Source organism: Macrosteles quadrilineatus, unplaced genomic scaffold (assembly GCF_028750875.1).
Source record: "Macrosteles quadrilineatus isolate MER2022 unplaced genomic scaffold, UCM_ALF_1.0 Scaffold_5__1_contigs__length_97177068, whole genome shotgun sequence".
Lineage (NCBI taxonomy): Eukaryota > Metazoa > Arthropoda > Insecta > Hemiptera > Cicadellidae > Macrosteles > Macrosteles quadrilineatus.
In genome coordinates, this window is record NW_026542598.1 from 35,605,823 (window position 1) to 35,625,461 (window position 19,639).

Below are 19,639 nucleotides of genomic sequence, written 5' to 3' on the forward strand. Positions count from 1 at the left end.
ACCAATGACGCTAGCCTTTGGCCTTGGTTTTTTTACATTAATTCAGGCTAGACTTAGAGTCTTACTTAGATGAAATCTATTGGTGATTGGTGGGATTTGAACCCAGGACCTCAGCGACCGACGTCCCACGTCTGACGACTTGACCAGCTCACTACTGATTATGTTAGATGATAATACTGAACTATTTTTTATAAAGCGTTGGCTATTGTTGAAATGATGGAGTCTGGACTTTTAAAAGTTGGCTAGTTAAACAACTCACGAAACATTCATTTGTTCAAAATAGTTTTAAGTTTCTGAAGCAGATGCTGAACAGTTTATGACTGCAACAGGTTGGATAAAGAATGAAAGAAAGAACCAGAATCATTTCATAAGGATGGAAGATAAAACAATAAGAGAGGGATTATCTACAGGATGATACATCATCTCCATGCATCAATGTCTGCTTCTACCAACAAAGGAGTTATTTTCTTCAGACTAACTTTCTTTTATAATTTGTTTGACATATAAAACCGGTTTGACGTTTGCACCTGTTCATGGAGTACCGTATTCAGAATTGAATAAGAAAATATTGTGCTAGAGTAAATTAAACTGTTATAATTAATCATAAAAGTGGATGTTTGAGAAACTAAATGTAATATTTTGTATTTTCCATAAAATGTTTGTTGTTGGTTTTAGTTAGAGTATATACATGCCTATATATTGTCCCATTATCTAAATACAGAAATACTATTAGGTGCAATCGTGTTATGAGATAGATTTGAGACTTGTAAGATAATATTTCGCATTTTACAGTTCTAAAACTTATTTAAGCTTTCCTTTCAGCGAATAAATTGTACTATTTCTTTTAATGGTAAATAAAAACCTATTTCGATGAACTAATGTAAGTATTATCTGTTTGCTGTTAAAACGATCCTTGATCTTATTTTAGACATTCTTGACCTGAAGATGAGCTACTTTAAAATCCTGAAACAGCTTTAGTCGTCATACTACCATCCAGGATCGTTTTTAAAGAACAGATGTAATCAAACCTATATTAGTTCATTCAGAAAGTCCAGAGGCCATTCGTGAATTTCGATGGATTTCTCGATATTTTTATTGGTTCTTGTGAATAAACATATTAAGGGTGGATTTCATTCTCGCCAAATTGCAACCTAGTACTACCGGCAAAAACACTTTTCTTCTAGAAAATGTAATTTAAACCTAAGGAAAACACATAACTTAAAATATTTCTTCCTCAAATTTCTACTTTTGTCTCATATTACACGCAGTAAGGCATATATATCAGATTCAAGTTCCCCAGACATGAATGCCTGATTCCAAGGGTTACACCTGAATGCACAACTTGCGGTCCGGTGAGTTTTAATATCGCCGTAGGAACTACTTTGCCTAATGTCCCTGCTCCTTGCACTTGTATGCATCCTTTATACTTTTTGAAATACTTTTCATTGAAATGGTGACCATACAAAGTAGGTATTTTAAGCCGAGTATGAATGGAGATGAATGTAGGATGAGGTGCGCGATCTTGTAGTCTTGTAAGTGACTAAGTCCGACATATTCCTTAGACATGGCTGTTAATTAATAGCCCATACAGCTAATGATAACTAAGGGACCAACAGTTTATAGTGGAATCCGAGCCACCTTTTTGCCTTGGTATTAATGAATTGGTCTAATTATCAGGACAGTACTGCAGATAGTCATACTCACTAGTGCGGACTCTAATCCACACCAGGGAGCATCACATCCACAGTGCATGCCTATAAATATCCACAATTCATGACCTCCTAGGAACTGGACTACAGGACGACGCCACCATCACAGTCTACATTATTTACATGAGTGGACAAATGTATATGGTAAGACTTTCTTCGAAAAGATTTTCAGTGGGACTAAAAAAAAATCTGTGTACCAAAATTTACAGGAAATTAAAATTAGAGAGATATTAATATTATTTTTATTGGTTCCGAACTGAAAGTATCAGTATTCATACAATTAAATACAGATTACTCACACTGAAATGTATCTATCTTTATCTGATAGGCAGAAAAGATCAGTCAGTAATCGTAAACAACGAGGTTATTTATGACCAAACCTCACGCAAAACTGTCATCAGTTCAAAACTATTCGTTGTATTTTCAGGACTGGGTAAAGATATTGTGCCTTACTATCTCCAACTAATGGATTCAACTTTAAAATAAAGAACGATAATACATCCTTATGATACACGACAATATAGTAAACAAAATCTTTAACAATGAATGTGCTTTGAATCAAGAGGCACATTTTTATGATTTGATATGTACAATATTTGCAAAGTAAACCCATGCATATTTTACTGTAGAATACAGAAAAATACCTTGACTCAAAGCAAGGACAAAATGTGCCTTGGAAGGTGAAGGTTTAGCGTCCAACACCTCGCCAATTTACTGCCGTGTTTTACGATCTTCGGTGTCTTAGAGCAAAGAATTGTTTGTCTCAGACCCGGTGTAATATGTTTAACTGGAAAAGCAGGACACGGAGTAATTTTGCAAATACTTTTAGTAAACTATTTTGTTTATAGAGTAGCAAAATTATCGTACACGTGCCTAATCCCGAATCTTCAAAAATACTATTGATGCTGCAATTAAATTAATACTAAGATGTTTATGTTTTGTTTTTCCTACACCGATTGAATTTCTAATGTTTGTTTAAAGGCATGGTCGAACCAAGGTCGTTTTACTATCACAAAACCCAAATTACAAATGTTATAACAATAAGATTAATCTATAGCCCAATGATACATAATGGCTACAATTGATTCCGTTATTGATCTGATATAAGCTTTTGTGCTACTATGTTTATGTTCAAGGTTCAAATCTTTCCTGAGAGATCGAAATATTCAGTAAATAGCACAAATGTATATAAGTCACCTAAACAATAAACTGGATGATAAAACGCCCCTACCACTTTACACTCTGTTTGGTATGCGAACACTATATTAAATTAGTGTCAAATAGTAATTGTCAAACTGACCAAAAAATTGCTTTATCACCCGAATGTACAACTTAGGACATAAAAATACAAAACATTCATTATACTAAATTCTAGTAATACTGAAATGTTTTATGCGTTTATTTTAATTAATCTCATTTTACACCCAAAATACAAAATGTTTTTGAGCGTAAAATGGTTTTAACACAAAACAATTTCAATATAAAAATTAATCTATCCGTTTAATTTAAATAACACCTTGAAAACTGCTTGAATAAAATTGTTTGAAGTCGTAAATTAATATTAACTTAATAAACATTACGTAGTAATAAAATTTCACCGTCACCAAATGCAGCTGGCATACTATTTCTTAATGTGTCCTTACCATTTATTTTACACGTAAAAATGCAAAACAATATAAACAAATAATACCCCCGCCGCAGCAAACCTGCAGACTAAGCGAATTTCCATTTGACTGATTGGATTTACACTGAAATGTCTACTTAAAAATATAACATTTATTCTTGATTTAAATAGAATTAGTTTAACAAGTACTTAGGTTTGCTGCATCAAGGAGGGTAAAACTGTTTTTTTGTTTTTTTTTGTAAAATGTTAATAGTTAGTAAGAAATAAAAACATTTTCCAAATTTGATCAAAATATGTTCACAAACAAGCAAACTACAACAGTTTACTTATTCTCCATAAGAATAACATGGGAATTTTAAATTTACAATTTTTTGGAATTTTCTCCGTAACCATTAGGCGCATAATAACGCTTCAATATACTAAATTATTTGTTTTTTGAAGCTCTACAAAATGGTTTGGAAAGAAATTGCTAAATTTTATGTTTTTTGGGTAAAAAATGGGAAAAACCTATTTTTACCCCATAAAACCCCCCGTAAACCCCCGTTCCCATGGTCCGATCATGCTGGATCGCGAACTTGTTCGAATAAACGTACGTTTACACGTTTGTACCAAATTTCATCAAAATCGGATCATTTTTGCTCGAGTTATCGTGCTGACGGACACACATATATATATATATATATATATATATATGAATTTGAACGGATGGTGTTTTTGGCCTCTAGGGACCTCAAAACGAAAAAAAAATCGGTCCCGCGTCCAGGTCTTACCATGAGTACTACGGTAATAGCTTATTCCCTATATGGGAAATTCGCTAAAAACAATGTATTGGTTCTTAATTCCTGCCATCAATATTATTTGTGAATTTGGTATATGTTATATTTTTTTTTCAACCATTACTATTTTATCATTAAATAACTAGTACTAACCTATATTACACTGTCATGGTTCATAAAATGGAGTTGCGTTTTCTCTTGTTCGTCTTTTTTCTCTAATTTCTCTCTTTCCCTCCTCGGATGTGCAGACATTGATGAATGAGGGCAAAAGAACTCCCCAGAAGGGCTTTAGACTCCAGATAATGTGTTACACTATGGCCACTTTGACGTCTTTAAGCACGTAACTCAAACAAACTGTCTATTTGTGGTGATACATTTGAGCTAAAACAATAGTAGGGTTTTTAGCCAATTCGTAAACATATAAAACTTTATATCGTGAAAAAACACATCGTGAATTAAATGGTCTACATGTTTATTAAATAACAAACCCTTTCATACATCACATTATTTTTACAGTTTTTTTTTTTTTTTTTTTTTTTTCAGAAATGCCGACAGTGTCTAGGTGATTGATATTTGTAAAATTGTAAAAAGAAAATGAAATTAGGTTAGTATTATTAGTACTATAGTAAATCCCAAAAATTTATAACCAGCCATAACGGGTTGATAACCATTACTAACACATTATTAAATATCTAAAGTTAATAAAAATATGCATTTTTGCTCGATATCTTAAATTTTAAAATTAATGGCCATTAATGGCCATTGAAATTAGAAACTTTTATTTTGTTACGTTACCTTACAGAATAAGAAAACAAAACATATTATTAAGTAGGTTTTTCTGACATTAAATCTGCAAAACACCAAATATTTAGTTTTTTTATTGATTTTTAACGTCAATGCATAAACAAACACCACCACTTAACCATTGAGTGTTTGAGGGTTATTAGTACAACATTGAAGATTTCAACTGTTGAAACACTGAATTTTATTTCAGCTATTTTCAAGCTCTGTAGTATGAAAAAAGCCACAATATACATTTTGTCAAATCATTTTGAAAATTATTAATCCGGAAAGATCTAAAAGGATTATATTTGTTGAAAAGTTGGCATTTTCCCTTCACAAATTTGTTGAAAAAAAAATTGTAGAAGGCAGATTTTATTTTTTTATGTTTACAGTCCAATGTTTACAGAGCCTAGAATGGCAATTCAAACCTGTCATAAAACTTAAATCGGAAACAAGAGGATTTTTAAAAAATACCTATCTAATAGGAACTGGTCATGCATTTTTATACTTTTATGTATTGGGGATGTGGGCGTTCTTTCTTGGGCTTGGTTGAAGCACCTTCGACCAAAGATCAAAAGGAAGCAGTGACGACAACAAAAGTAAGATGACGCTTGATCTGAAGTACTTGTATTAAGCACCCCTTTCTAAGGGAAGAATCTACCATAACACCTGCTATTTTTTTCTGTCGTTGTTACCTTGTTAACTATTGATGGGAATCAGGGCTTTGTCATACCCTATCTTTACTCATGACTAAGTACTCAAAAGGTATGGACTTTCGTCTGTGCCTGGGGATTTCTTTTACAAATGCAAACAAATCTTTTACAAATTGAGATTGGAATAGGTGCGTACATTAACCCGAATATGAGTGAAGGATGAGTTCATGATGGTGTGAGATGATATATGTTGCTTTGTTACTGACTAATCAGCTGTTTCACCAGCCAGATTCATTTACATAAAACCTAATGATCAGAAAAAGCTGGGTCCAGATTCGAACCATCAAAAAGCTACTGACTTTTCTTAGGATCGAACCGACGACCTTTGTCCAGAGTGGACCAAGCCTCTCAAATCTCTGTTGTTGTACCGGACATTGAACCTGTCCCACTTATTCCGAAATCTAACAATTTGACCCCACCATAATACTTCTTCATTTTAATACATTTTATACAGTACTAGAATATAACTCTTACGTTAATCGAATTACAATAACCTTGTGTAGTTTTAGTTAATCTCATAATAAACTTATTAAACATGAGCTATACATCGTGGCGTTGTTCAAACGCCTTCGACAGATGACAAACCGAATAATGTTGACCCGCTGAATGTGACAGGTTATTGACATGTGTTGAGCATAACACAATGTTGCTATGGACAAACTGTTGCAAATAGTGTATGACATTAATTGAATACCTGCTTGATGGTACGTGTTATTGTATTTACTAAGAATACACACAAATACGTTTAATAACACTTGTAATATACATTTACACTTATACTGCTCTATCACAGGATGGTAAATACATATGGTAAGGGGTGATCGATTACGATTGTAAATTCCAACCATCATACTTAATAGGAATGTCTTATTAGCCTATCACCACCGTGTATACCGTGAGTTCCGTTGTTAAGTAACCGTTGTCGTTGTCAAAATTCGGGTAGACTTCCGTATTTGTTAGCACAAACAACCGAATGAAAATATCGATCGATATATCGACTGTTGGATTTATTGTTTGGTATAGTTAGGTAAGGTTAACCTAACCTTACGAACCAACCGATATATCGAATGAAACAATCGAGTAATTAGATATTTTCATTCGGTTGTTTCTGTCAACAGATAAGGAAGTCTACCCCTAAATTCAAGTACATGTTGCTTTATGGTATACTGTCTGAATTTCATAAATATCTAAGCATAGAATTTCTAAGTATCTACTTGATCTTCCCTATAGAGAAATGTTCTAAAAACTAATAATAGCAGAATAGGAAACAGTTCCACATTTTATTAAACGTATAGCTCCCTGCAGTAGCCATATTGTATTGGAAATCACAGCTGCGGCAATCTATATCTTCTGTCGCTATATCTTTGGTTTTCAAAAACTAATTGAAAAAAACCTTACTGTCTAGTACGTCACAAATTTTATTATTTTGTAAAGCAACAACTCAAAAGTTGATCACTATAAAATACAAAGCGTTGTAAAAATGGAAATATTACCTAAACAAATTATAAATTCCATGGCCTAATCGTAAAACACCAACATTCACAATGTTATAATTATTAAGAATTAAATTAACTACTTCAACTTAACTAAGAGAGGTTCCGCAAAACAAAACTGAGTAATCCAAAACAAACTAATGAGGCTAATTTTCAATAACGACGTAGGCGATTAATTTCTGGAGCTCGGTTCGACAAGATTGTTAATTTCCCGCATGCTGAGCATTTAAATACCTTATCCGACCTCTAACCTAATTACATTGCTCTCTTAAGCCAATAGGATTATTCTGATTTTCCTGTTTACGAACTATCAAGCTTTTCATTATCTTTATAGCCTATGCAATCTGTAGATATATAGAAAAGTTACAAGTTTTTATCGTTGATTGGAGAGGAATTCGACCATAAAGAGTCTGTCATCATACTTTTTAAAATCACAAAACATCCAATAAATACAATTATCCCCTAAGAATCGTAATCTAACAATTGCAGGATGTGTTAAAAGGGGTGTTGGCCATTGGAATTGTAAGATCATCTATTTTGCTCAATATAATTCTGTTCAATTCAATGTAGTTTTTAATTTTACCATAGTAACATTATATCACATATTTTTAATTTTTAATCCAAGTGCAAATAACACGGAAAGTAAATCGAAACAGTCTAATATCACTTGAAACATATATCTACACGTATACTATTTACTAACAAGGCGGTTATTACATATAAAAACATGATGAGTGGTTATCAGTTTTCATTGTACACTCCAATCGTCATAAACCCTTTAGGAAAAGACAAGAAATGTTAATGGCATTCTTTCATAAAAAAATACTTATTAAAACTATACTTAGTAAACAAATAAAGTCAAGCAAAGTTTTTACTACATCATAAAATAGTATGAGATGGCTTTTTTATACAAGCTTAACATTTTCTATATTTGTAGCCTGTGACCAACGATATAAAGAACTCAACGATATAAAGAAAACTTGGTTTTTCTGAACCACGTTCAGTTCTAGTTCTGTACATAGTTACCTATGAGAAATAACATCCGTAAACCTCATAATATACTTTTATAATGGGTCAAGGAAAACATTTATTTCTTCGTAATCAAATATTTAAGATATTTTAAGCTACAGAATCAAACAAATAATCATAACATAAAAAACAATTATTAAAATTATATTAAAATTATTTTCAAAAAATAAAAACATAGATAAACATTAACTATGATATTCTATTCAGCGAATCTGATAATTTATTTTAAATTCCTCAAAGGACAACGTTCTAGGTCAATATTTAATGATATCTCTAGAAACACTTGGCTAAATACATACTGAGATTTAACCTTCACTAAAAGAGGTTTTCTCATTTGGAAAAGTCAAATAGATTGCTGTCACAAGAACAACGGACTTTTTACAGTGACTTTCGTAATATTTTAACTACAATATTGTATTGGTCAATTGAAATGCGTGTAAAAAAACATGAAATAGGACATCAATTCTACGTCACCAGCAGATGGGTTTGATTACTTCTGTGGTTGACTCCAATCCACCAATCTACTGTCCTCACCATATTATTCATGGTCTCAGAATATTCTCTTGTTCTTTACCATAAACATTATTGAAATTATTTTATGTAAATTTTTATAATAAATTTCGATCAAAGTTAACCGGTTCAATGAATGTCCAACCGTCAATGTAATATCATAAGTAAATTATAGATTAGTGCAACTTTAAATATCAAGTGTAATAAGTTCGTTTTAAGTATTTTTATGGTAAAATGGGTGCAACATAATATAATGCATTGTTGACATTTTCAGCAGATAATATTACTTTATGGCTATAAGCTGCTTACATTTTCACCATTATTTCTAGCAGTTTGATGAACTAGTTAACCTATTTGAATAAATTCCATAATAATCACAACAGTATAAATGCACAATAAAGAAAATGGTATTCTACCTGTGTGTTTTTATGGCAGCTGATGTAAATATGAGACTTACAAAACTTGTTCACAAACATCCTCTAGCTAGATAATAAATTGCTTATACAGTTAGTTGGGAAAACCAACAGCATACTTGCTTAAAGGATAGTTGAGTTCACTAACCTTCCTTGGAATATTCTGAAAATACTTGTAAATTTCTATAAGACGTTGTGTCATTGCTCTGACACAATAAAGAGTATATAATTTATTAAAACATCGGAAACGGAAGCTGACATTAAAAGGTGGGCCTTTCCAAAAACAACAAACAGTTTATTTCAACAAAGCAGCTTCTTAAAACAGGTGACTACATTGTTGAACCAGCTGATTTCAAGTGTGAATTTTTCTCTTTTCCTGCAGATAAAAGATAAAAGATCTGAATAAAAGAGCGTCAAAGAGTGTTTCCAAGCCATTGATTGAGATGAACAAAGAAATCCTGACAAAAGTGAGTTGATTCGCTGGAGGACATCATCAATTATGTCGACTGCATTTGTTATCGCTGACATTAAATATCGTTGTGGTTATTTATATTATTTTAAAAAGCGGTCCAGATACACTTTTATCTGAAATGGTGACCATATGAAGGCATTTTAAGCCAAGTATGAATGGAGAGTGTAGGATGAGTGGCGCGTTCTTGTATTCTTTGGTGACTAAGACTCACATGTACCAAGGTTTTAATAGCCCATACATCCAATGGCAACTGAGGTACCTATATATAGAGGATTCCGAACCAAATTATGCCTTTTAATTAACGAATTGGTCTAATTATCAAGATATTACTGCGAATAGTACTCACTAGTACGGACTTTAATTCACACCAGGGAGTATTGCATCCACAGATCGTGAAATATCCACAATTCGTGACCTCAATAAATTGATATACAGAGACTGACTATTATTACGGTCCATCACTGAGCAAATAGTCAATTTGTCTGTCTTTCATCTCTCGTGTAACTGGGCTGGGCCTTGCTGTGTGTAATGACTTTTACATTGGTCACTACATACAGTGACGTGGAGTAAATTGATGTACAGATGCTGAACATTATTACGGTCCATTACTGAGCAAATAGTCAATTTGTCTGTCTTTCATCTATCGTGTAACTGGGTTGGGCATTGCTGCGTGTTAATGACTTTTACATTGGTCACTACGTATAGGGACGTGGAGTAAATTGATGTACAGAGGCTGAACATTATTACGGTCCATCACTGAGCAAATAGTCAATTTGTCTGTCTTTCATCTCTCGTGTAACTGGGTTGGGCCTTGCTGTGTGTTAATGACTATTACACTGGTCACTACATACAGGGAAGTGGAGTAAATTGATGTACAGAGACTGAACATTATTACGGTCCATCACTGAGCAAATAGTCAATTTGTCTGTCTTTCATCTCTCGTGTAACTGGGTTGGGCCTTGCTGTGTGTTAATGACTATTACACTGGTCACTACATACAGGGAAGTGGAGTAAATTGATGTACAGAGGCTGAACATTATTACGGTCCATCACTGAGCAAATAGTCAATTTGTCTGTCTTTCATCTCTCGTGTAACTGGGTTGGGCCTTGCTGTGTGTTAATGACTATTACACTGGTCACTACATACAAGGAAGTGGAGTAAATTGATGTACAGAGGCTGAACATTATTACGGTCCATCACTGAGCAAATAGTCAATTTGTCTGTCTTTCATCTCTCGTGTAACTGGGTTGGGCATTGCTGTGTGTTAATGACTTTTACATTGGCCACTACGATATACAGGGACGTGGAGTAAATTGATGTACAGAGGCTGAACATTATTACGGTCCATCACTGAGCAAATAGTCAATTTGTCTGTATTTCATTTCTCGTGTAACTGGGTTGGGCCTAGCTGTGTTTTAATGACTTTTACATTGGTCACTACGTATAGGGACGTGGAGTAAATTGATGTACAGAGGCTGAACTTTATTACGGTCCATCAATGAGCAAATAGTCAATTTGTCTGTCTTTCATCTCTAGTGTAACTGGGTTGGGCATTGCTGTGTATTAATGACTTTTACATTGGTCACTACATACAGGGACGTGGAGTAAATTGATATACAGAGACTAACTATTATTACGGTCCATTGCTAAGCAAATAGTCAATTTGTCTGTCTTTCATCTCTTGTGTAACTGGGTTGGGCCTAGCTGTGTGTTAATGACTTTTACATTGGTCACTACATACATTGACGTGGAGTAGATTGATGTACAGTGACTGAGCATTTTTACAAACCATCACTGAGCAAATAGTAAATTTGTCTGCCTTTCATCTCTCGTGTAACTGGGTTGTGTCTTTCTGTGTGTTAATGACTCTTACATTGGTCACTACTTACAGGGACGTGGAGTAAATTCACTGAGCAAATAGTCAATTTGTCTGTCTTTCATCTCTTGTGTAAATGGGTTGGGCCTTGCTGTGTGTTAATGACTTTTACATTGGTCATTACATACAGTGACGTGGAGTAAATTGATGTACAGAGACTGAACATTATTACGGTCCATCACTGAGCAAATAGTCAATTTGTCTGTCTTTCATCTCTCGTGTACCTGGGTTGGGCCTTGTCTGTTGTGACTTTTACAATGGACACTATACACTACAATGATACATTGGTACCTCGAATTTGACAAACCAAAACATGAACCACAAAACTTCGTTCTCAAATAATGTTTCTTAATTTACACTGAAACTAATCATTTTCTAGCTAGAAAACTTTTTGGATTCAATGATTTTTTTCGTAATAACACTTTCGAGGGTAATTTTTGAAAAAGTATAAGTGATCGTATAAATTTGTTAATGAGATAATATAATAACAATAAGGAGATAGGTAATATAAAATTTCTTAATAAATAAATAATAGAAAAATGAGTTTTTATTACATTTTCAAAAATATTTTCCAGTAAAATTTAAAAACATAATATAAACAGATATCATCTGTACTCAACAACATAACAACTATTTCGTGAGTGAAATGTGCCAAATATCAATGCGCATTTTGTTTGTCTTCGAAAAGTTACCAAAGTTAAGCTATCAGTCATTTTGTGTCGGAAGTCACCGTTTTGTAAGCCAAGCAATTCATCATATAACCCCGATCTTGTATCTTTTAAGAATTCGTTTAACAATTTGCAAATACATTTACATTTATACATTTACGGGTTCAAAATATTATTGACTATTTCATGATATGAAAACAAACTATTTCTGCTATTTCCTGCAACAATAAACATCATACATCAGGAAATTCATAATATAATGATATGTTGCATATCGATTATCTACTAGCCGTTTGCTAATTTTAAAACATATCCACCGACCAAGAAGGGAAATACATGCATCTAAAGGAGACAATATCTGTTTATTCTAAGTTTCCCTCTTTTTAAGTTGTGCCATTTCAATCTTCCACCTATTATACTTAGGCAGTGGTTTGGTGTAAATATTGGACCTGCACAGGAGGAAAACCGTGGTTAGTGTAATGAATACAAACATTACCTTTAGCCACAATATCCGGCACCCTGTGGCATGTTAGAGCAGGCATCCGACATTAAATTGTTGTTTGGGACAGAATGAATTGGCTTTGTTTATTTTGGAATATAAACTGTGCATGTATGACTTTACAGAGTTGACTTCAAAGGCGAAATCAAAAGCGAAGAAAATGCGAAAGCGGAAATGAAAGCGAACGCAAAAACAAAGTAAAACAGTTAAGAATAAAATTGTTTTATTGGAATTCTAAGTAAATATGGATTTTACAATGTATATTTTTCTAAAAAATATGTACGTCTATAAAACTAGTAATAATATATTTACACTTATACTGTTTACTCACAAGACGGTAAATACATATAAAGTTTACTCTTCATGGGACTTTTTTTATCAAAGTAACAGAAAATGAGATATTACAGTCATAGCATCTATTTGATGAGATAGTGAAAATATCTTACAGAGAGAAATGAAAAGAGACCCTTTACTTTCAGTGATAAACAATGAACTTATATGTTCACAGACATTGTATAAAAGCATATGTTATTTACTATTTAGTTTTCTTGGAACAAATATACTTATTGAGAGTCGAGTATCATTTAGATAAAGCTATTGTTATTGGATGTTGAATATAAGTTTACAAATGATATGAAGCTATTGTTGGATATAAAGACAGAAGTTTTAAACAATTAGCCAGAGTCAAAGCAGAGATAGATTAAACTTTAGAACAGATTGCCGCAAGTTTCACCAGCTTTTCTGTGTTTGGTGATCACTGTGATATTGCCGAGAGCTTCTTAGGCTTTTATGACTGTTTTTTGGAAAATAAATGTAATTGCATGTAAAATGCCAATGCAGTTAATCTATAATACTTGCAAGCTACGCTTATATAGGTTACACAAAATGTGTTTGTTATTTTTGCATAATATTACTGCACAGTGGGACTACAAGTACTTAAACCTGAATGTATTGAATGGTTCATAAAAAAATCAGCATAAAACTGCAAATGACCATAACTGGTCTGAACTGATTTAACTGCAAAGATTGTAATACAAATTTTATTCGTAATGAGCAACCTGTTAAAGTTTGTAAGAAATTTGAATTACTACAGAAGATAACGTGTGCTTGAAAGTAAAGATAAGGAGAATGGCAGTAAAACGTTTTGCATAATTGAGATGGTTGTCATTTTATTACTGTCTGGAAGGAAAGATGAGAAGATGTAATTAAACACAACTGAGTTATTCCGTGTTGAGTCTATCTTTAGTGTGAATTCTCCTTCCAAAATATCCTGTATGATAGCACTCTTATTTTGGCCATTGCAATGAGAGTAGTTTTAATCTTGTAACAAAAGTTTACACAATAATTTAATTTAATTTGCTAATTTAACTATTGCAGGCTCAGTTATTCGTATGTCTTTTAGTTAGTTATTACTATGATATTGTTTGTACTCAACAAATCTAATGCACGTAAGGTTGACAGATCCAATCATGATGTGTTTAACCACAAGTGTAATCACGTTCTGCCACTATATGTCATATTAGCAATACATAGTTACTGGGTCATTGGAATATCACTAGGCTACAAGGCGTGTAGTTAAAATATTACTGAGTTTAACTATATGTTATTTATACAACATTTTTGTTGGTAAGAATCCCTGAATAATTTTAAGTTACTGGTGGTCCATAATAACCGCTATTATTTGTGACAGCTCAGCTAATTCATGGGTTAGAGAGATGATCTTTTACTTTAAGCTGTTCCAACATAATAATAGCATCCCATGTTATAAGTTGTTCAAGCTATTCAACTTTTCTAATAGTGGCATACAATTTAACTAATGTGTAAAATCCATACATACACTGTTTTTTTTTTCAGATGTGAAGTATTTTCTAAAATTGTTCACCTACCTTTAAGTCGCGTCATGAGGAACTGTATCATTGCGATGTATTTGGAAGTTATTGGGAACTAACCGTTGTGTAGTGATCATGGACTTCAACAGTGAAGCCAGGTGTTGAACACTTCACTGCTCCATTACAACTAAAATGATATCAGCTGGGCTTTAATTTGTTGCAAAAATTAACTTATATTAACTATATTAAGTAAAGTAACAGCTGAGAAATAACTGTTTAAAATGTTAGCGGTTGTTATGGACCATCAGTTACAACCCCAAGTTTTAGGTCAATTTGTAAACCCTTCCCTTGCCACCAAGTTTATGACAGGTAGATCCCCCTTTAAACACATGTCAAATATCCTAAATTATCCAAAACTAAGGACGGTTTGTGTGCTAGACGATATGTTTGTATGGATACAATGCAGTAAGCTCCAGTTTTGAATTATACAAGTATAACCATAAATAAAAGTTTTAATCTATGGTTTAACTATATGTTTGGAATACATATAAGCATAATCCATGCAAATCCTTTAAGTAAATATTTCATATTCTTTTTGCACAACCTTTGTTATAAACATTGAGTTTAGGACCTACGTTTAATTTGAGGATCCCACGATAAATTCCATTTCCGGCGTCCCTAAAAGGCAGGATATTGTGGCAAGACTTGTGTATTCATTAGTTCTCCTTCAATAGCAGCTATTGCTGTACACTACGCTTACAGAGCGGCATTATTAGAAGTTGTTTAATAATGTATTTATCAAATGATTGCCTAAAATTTTTAATAAACGGTTAGAATTGTAAAGTCGCAAAAGAGGACTGAAGAATATACTAAAGGAACAAAGAAGAATACTGAAACAGTTTGCAATTATTATATAATTTACTAGCTGTAACCCGCGGGCTTTGCCCCGTTTAACTTCTTAATTTTCAAGATTATCTCGTTCGCATGGCTCAATCACGTCCTGGTTGAAGTTTGTTCGCTACGCTCACTCACCTTTAGGTTGGAGCTCGTTCGCTACGCTCACTCACCTTTAGGAATTAAACGAATTTTCCCGCAACTAGACTATTTTCCTCAAATGGACTTCAGTTTCCACTTGGGCTGGCCTATCTGGCCGGCTTTGATAAAACTATCTCCCCACAACCAGCCGCACGTTTGTAGAAGACATGGAACTGATTTGGCAGAAAACTACCTTATTTAGATTTAGAATAGAAAACTTAATAAGCTGCCTACGTATAGAAAACTTAGATATCTCAGCTATTTGCTTCACGTTCGCAAAATTAGTAGCAGTATATTTACGTAATTTTAATGGGACCAAAAACAATAATTCAGGATTTTTGACAGTAAGTAATTGCGTTCTTTCAAATGTTGGGTGTTCCAGCCAATTTAAATCTGGAATGGAGCAAAGTATAATGATTAAAAGAAAACCCAGGTAAAAAACAACTTGAGGAATGGTAAAGCGTTGTTATTTTTTCATTACTTCTCCTCCCAGGCAGACACTATTGCTCTGGGTTATTCTCAAAAAGTTTTCCAAAGCAATATTAATTCAAATTTTTGCCTGTACTAGGCTCTCAGTAAATGTTAATTTTTTTGGACTGTTGGACCTAGTAAATACACGTAGCATAGTTGTCTAAAGAAAGGTTGTGTTTATTTTGCTGAATAGTATAAATTGTTTTCACAAAAAAAATAATGGGAGTTTCAAAATAATTCATAATTTAACATACATTATCTCTATATTACTGTGAGTTAACTATTTCTAAAAATATTAAGGCATTTACTTATTCTACTTACATTTTCCTATAATAGTATTATATTTAAAAAAAAAAACTCTTCGAAATAATTAACATATTAATCAACCCAGGGTATGGTATAAAACTAATAATCTTTTTGAAACGATACATAATATATAACATATATTTCCTCACAAGATGCTACAAAGGCTCAGAACCAATGAATATAAAGCAAGATCAGCTCTGTGGATATTTCTGACCACCTTAAACATGCCGCGTGTCTCAGGGGATGAGGGACGAGGTTTTTTAGAGTTGTCTTGGATTTCCAATATTCTTATGGAATTTGCTGCACTAAAATGTGTTGAATAGCTAGTGAATCAGATAAAATTTTCGGTGCCAAATCAAGTAATATATATACAGAACATATTTTTTCAGATAGTTTTTTTACATATGACATTGTCTAAAAGAGAAAACCCTAGTTGCTCCAACACATTACGTTGTTTTTGTATTACTCGTAATATCGGTTTCGCAAAGTAAATCCCTTTAGTTCTCACTACATACAGGGACGTGGAGTAATTTAATGTAGAGACTGAACATTATTACGGTTCATCACTGAGCAAATAGTCAATTTGTCTGTCTTTCATCTCTCGTGTAACTGGGTTGGGCATTGCTGTGTGTTAATGACTTTTACATTGGTCACTACATACAGGGACGTGGAGTAATTTAATGTAGAGACTGAACATTATTACGGTTCATCACTGAGCAAATAGTCAATTTGTCTGTCTTTCATCTCTCGTGTAACTGGGTTGGGCATTGCTGTGTGTTAATGACTTTTACATTGGTCACTACATACAGTGACGTGGAGTAAATTGATGTACAGAAGCTGAACATTATTACGGTCCATCACTGAGCAAATAGTCAATTTGTCTGTCTTTCATCTCTCGTGTAACTGGGTTGGGCATTGCTGTGTGTTAATGACTTTTACATTGGTCACTACATACAGGGAGGTGGAGTAAATTAATGTAGAGACTGAACATTATTACGGTCCATCACTGAGCAAATAGTCAATTTGTCTGTCTTTCATCTCTCGTGTAACTGGGTTGGGCCTTGCTGTGTATTAATGACTATTACATTGGTCACTACATACAGGGACGTGGAGTAAATTGATGTACAGAGACTGAACATTATTACGGTCCATCACTGAGCAAATAGTCAATTTGTCTGTCTTTCATCTCTCGTGTAACTGGGTTGGGCCTTGCTGTGTGTTAATGACTTTTACATTGGTCACTACATACTGGGACGTGGAGGAAATTAATGTACAGAGACTAAACATTGTTACAATCAATCACTGAGAAAATAATCAATTTGTCTGTCTTTCATCTCTCGTGTAACTGGGTTGGGCCTTGCTGTGTATTAATGACTATTACATTGGTCACTACATACAGGGACGTGGAGTAAATTGATGTACAGAGACTGAACATTATTACGGTCCATCACTGAGCAAATTGTCAATTTGTCTGTCTTTCATCTCTCGTGTACCTGGGTTGTGCCTTGCTGTGTGTTAATGACTTTTACATTGGTCACTACATACAGGGAGGTGGAGTAAATTAATGTAGAGACTGAACATTATTACGGTCCATCACTGAGCAAATAGTCAATTTGTCTGTCTTTCATCTCTCGTGTAACTGGGTTGGGCCTTGCTGTGTGTTAATGACTTTTACATTGGTCACTACATACTGGGACGTGGAGGAAATTAATGTACAGAGACTAAACATTGTTACGGTCAATTACTGAGAAAATAATCAATTTGTCTGTCTTTCATCTCTCGTGTAACTGGGTTGGGCATTGCTGTGTGTTAATGACTTTTACATTGGTCACTACATACAGGGAGGTGGAGTAAATTAATGTAGAGACTGAACATTATTACGGTCCATCACTGAGCAAATAGTCAATTTGTCTGTCTTTCATCTCTCTTGTAACTGGGTTGGGCCTTGCTGTGTGTTAATGACTTTTACATTGGTCACTACATACAGGGACGTGGAGGAAATTAATGTACAGAGACTAAACATTTTTACGGTCAATCACTGAGAAAATAATCAATTTGTCTGTCTTTCATTTCTCGTGTAACTGGGCTGGGCCTTGCTGTGTGTTAATGACTTTTACAATGGGTACTATTGGACACTAACATGGTACATTGGTACCCTGAATTTGACAAAAAAAAACATGTACCACAAAACATTGGACTCAAATAATTTTTATGAATTAACACTGAAACTACGTCATTTTCAAAAGCTTAAAAGTTTTTTTTTATTCTATGAGTTTTTTTGTAATAACACTTTCTAGGGTAATTTTTTCAAATTTTTAAGTGATCGTATCTATCAACGCAAATTCGTTAATGAGATAATATAATAACAATTATGACATAGTTATTATAAAGTTTCTTAATGAATAAATAATTAAAATTAATGATTTTATATTATATTTTCTATAAAACTGTCCAGTAAAAATTAAAAACATGACACAAACGGACACACAACATAACAACTATTTCGTGAGTGAAATGTGCCAAATATCAATGCACATTTTGTTAGTCTTCGTAAAGTTACCAAAGTTAAGCTATCAGTCATTTTACGTCGGAAGTCACCGTTTTGTAAGCCAAGCAATCCATCATATAACCCCGAACTTGTATCTTTTAAGAATTCGTTTAACAATTTGCAAATACATTTACATTTATACATTTACGGGATCAAAATAGTATATACTACTTCATGATATATGAAAACAAAAAATTTCTGCAAAATACACATTATACATCAGGAAATGCATAATATATGATATGTTGCATATCGATCATCCACTAGCCATTTACTAATTTTAAAACATAATTTTATCCACCGACGAAGAAGAGAAATACATGCATCTAAAGAAGACAATCTCTGTTTATTCTGAGTTTTCCTCTTTTTAATTTGTTCCATTACAATCTTCCACTTATTTTACTAAGGCAGTGGTTTGATGTAAATATTTTACTAAGGACAACCGTGGTTAGTGTAATGAATACAAACATTACCTTTGGCCACAATATCCGGCACCCTTTGGCATGTTAGGGCAGGAATCCGACGTTAAATTGTTGTTTGGGACAGATTGAATTGGCTTTGTTTATTTTTGAATATAGACTGTGCATGTATGACTTTACAGAGTGGGCTTATTTATTACTTATTTTTTTGAAAAAGTATAATAATGTCAACAAATTAATCGTTTTGTTTGTATTTCATTTAGTTTGGATTTAATTGGTTTTAATGAACCCTTATTGGGGAAAACAGATCATTTGCACACGACAAAGATATAAAGACTTAAGGTGTAACTTAATAACATAAATTTTTGATAGAAAACCAACGTTCTCTTTCAAATTCTAGCTGTAATTTCACACATTAAATCTATTTTTTAAATACTCTCATGTGTAAAATATACTAATAACATA